Here is a 3,356-nt window from a genome sequence, read left to right on the forward strand (position 1 = left end):
CTAATAGATGGCATCACAAAAGTGTGGGAGTACTTCTTTCTCCATTTATCAACTAAACATTAGTAATAACAACATACTGACTGCATATTTACATGATTACAAAATTAACCAACACAGTAATACCAAAATCTCTTTGACAATGAAAACAGTGCTGTGCCCCATTTTTCCAGCTGCAACAGGCAGCCGTCCCCATTCCTCATTTGACCACGCCTGCTCTATGTTCTGCTCAGAGTTGCAAAGGCTCGCAAAGAACACCAGTCATTCCACACATGCAACAGGCAGCTGTCCTCATTCCTTTTTTTCCCAGTTCCTCATTTGGACATGTCTGCTCTATGTACTGCTCACAGTTGCAAAGGCTCGCAAGGAACACCAGTCATTCCACACATGCAACAGGTAACCCTCACTTTTAGTTGCTCTAGAAACACGCCAGCAGATGAAAATGTGGAAACGCTTCACGAATTTGCGTGTCATCCTTTCGCAGGGGCCATGCTAATCTTCTCTGTATCAATTCCAATTTTTCATATGCGCTGCCTGAACAAGCACACTGGTCTTTGTGCGACGGCTGCATTATAAGCCCCGGTGGGGAGATCGACCCCGTTGCAGTGGTGCAGATTCAATTTCTCCCATCCCTAATAGATGGCATCACAAAAGTGTAGGAGTACTTCTTTCTCCATTTATCAACTAAACATTAGTAATAACAACATACTGACTGCATATTTACATGATTATAAAATTAACCAACACAGTAATACCAAAATCTCTTTGACAATGAAAACAGTGCAGTGCCCAATTTTTCCAGCTGCAACAGGCAGCCGTCCCCTTTCCTCATTTGGCCACGCCTGCTCTATGTACTGCTTAGGGTTGCAAAGCTTCGCAAAGAACACCAGTGATTCCACACATGCAACAGGCAACCGTCCCCATTCCTCGTTTGACCACAACTGCTCTATGTACTGCTCAGAGTTGCAAAGCCTCGCAAAGAACACCAGTGATTCCACACATGCAACAGGCAACCGTCCCCATTCCTTATTTGACCACAACTGCTCTATGTACTGCTCAGAGTTGCAAAGGCTCGCAAGGAACACCAGTCATTCCACACATGCAACAGGCAGCTGTCCTCATTCCTCTTTTTCCCAGTTCCTCATTTGGACACAACTGCTCTATGTACTGCTCACAGTTGCAAAGGCTCGCAAGGAACACCAGTCATTCCACACATGCAACAGGCAGCTGTCCTCATTCCTCTTTTTCCCAGTTCCTCATTTGGACATGTCTGCTCTATGTACTGCTCACAGTTGCAAAGGCTCGCAAGGAACACCAGTCATTCCACACATGCAACAGGCAGCTGTCCCCATTCCTCTTTTTCCCAGTTCCTCATTGCTCTGATTAGTTGCTAAAGGGGAGAGAGCTCTGACGGTCCTACCAACTCTGTTTCCCCATCCATCTATTAGAGAGGAGGAAGTCTTCAGATCTACCACTGAGGACTCCCATAGGTCATTTATTGACATACACCCTGTAAGTTTAGCCTGAAGTTTTCTACTTTAATAAGAGTTTTAGATTTATCATTTATGGATATTGTTTTACATTCACAGTTTGTTATTTTTTGTTTTCAAACATTCTGGCCCTAAATTACCTTCCTAGATAACCCTAGAGTGATTACTGGAGTTCACTAGCCAACTATTTGAGGTGGAGCTGATTTTATGACAGCACTGCCTGGGGCAGTGGGCATGACTGAAGTTACTGATGGCTAAAGTGGTCCGGTATTTTATCTACAGCCCTTTTAATTAGCCCAAGGGATGTTCATCAGGTCTTGTGTATTCATCAATAGGAGCTGTATTCACTAAAACTATGCCTGTGAGATCTGGTTTGTGCAAAACGGCTGTGTGGGTTAATGTGCTTCAATGTTAATGATAATATCAACGTTAAAGTATATATTAAAAATAACAAAATGATCAATCCAAACCACTATTTCAAAATAACCTTCACATTTAATTTACAAACAATGATTCTGAATTCAAATTTAACTAGTTTGCATTTCACATATTTGCATTTGGCCATATTTTGAAATGTAAATACTATCAGTTTTTCAGAAATAATTTTTTGGTGATCGTTTTTTCTTTTTTTTTTGCATTTTTATACTTTGTCAATTGTTTTGCAAAACCAAGTGACTGATGTGTAATTAACAAGTGGGGACCACCATGGTTGAGTATTTACAAAATGCAGAAACCAGTCAACTGAAATGCCAGCCCTTCAATGTCTCCAGCATGCAGTGTTTTGTATATTATGTACATTTATATTCATATGAACTTGTTTGGCAGAAAATTATTATTATTATTATTAAAAGTATCAAAGCAATGAGACAAATAACCCAGACGATGGGTAAAATGTAACCAAGGAATAGAAACTTTCACCCAAAAGGTTGGGTCAAATGAACATTCCAGCATTCTGGGTTAAATAATAAAACCCAGCAGGTCAAACCAACCCAGCACATATTCTGTCCAATAGTTAACCAGCTGTGGAATTAAGCTTGGCTTATTTTTTAACCCAGCAGTTTTTTGAGTGCTATTACAAGGGCAAACATAAGTGTTTGCAGAATAACTGTTGCTTGATGTTATTAAACATAAAAAGCAATAATGACAGTGAAATAACTGTATAATGCTAACCACAAAAGCCAGTACCAAATGAAAGGTCACCATTAATGGCTGCAACAGTTTATCTATATATCTATATATAGATATAGATATATATATATCTATATAGATATAGATATAGATATAGATATATAGATATATACATATGGGTTAGAAATGATTGAAGTTGTATTCACTGATTTTTTGGCCACAAAAATATATGTGTACATGCAAAACATGCCCCCTGCAGGTTTGGAGTGCATGCTGGGGAACCTGGCCTGTGCATTTTGTGACTGGGGTTTTGACACAACAGGCGCTACAAATACTTAGTTAATTTCTTCCTGCACATGGAAACTGCCATGCAGAATTACAAATCTGGTGCACACTGGCCTTCAAGCAGATGCAAAGTATGTCAGGAGCCCCTCAGTAATTGATGTTAGAAAGTATTAGAAGAGGGCCTTTATTATTCCTCCTCTTCCAACAAAATGCTTATGTTACACTTGGGTTAGAAATGCTTGAAGTTGTATTGACTGATTTTTTGGCCACAAAAATATATGTGTACATGCAAAACAAATTCCCTATTAAACATCCAGACACAGAGTGACATTAGCATTCCCTGGGAATCGCCAATTTTCACAAACTCCTGAGAAATATACAGCATCTAGCTCACTATAGGTGCTGCATCTGTTGTTTGCAATTTGTCATTGTGCATAAAACCAAAACAAAGAGCTG

At 39.6% G+C, this 3,356-nt stretch overlaps 1 non-coding gene across 1 annotated transcript; it reads right to left on the minus strand.

Annotated features, from left to right (window-relative positions):
* Positions 1–436: 436 nt before the first annotated feature.
* On the minus strand, positions 437–543 carry LOC111668778 (U6 spliceosomal RNA). The gene has a single exon (XR_002761750.1). It is a non-coding gene; the product is annotated as a U6 spliceosomal RNA (small nuclear RNA).
* Positions 544–3,356: the final 2,813 nt, after the last annotated feature.

The sequence above is a fragment of the Seriola lalandi genome, unplaced genomic scaffold (genome assembly GCF_002814215.2).
Source record: "Seriola lalandi dorsalis isolate HSWRI2012SDOR001 ecotype SW California unplaced genomic scaffold, Sedor1 jcf7180002054758, whole genome shotgun sequence".
Taxonomy (NCBI): domain Eukaryota; kingdom Metazoa; phylum Chordata; class Actinopteri; order Carangiformes; family Carangidae; genus Seriola; species Seriola lalandi.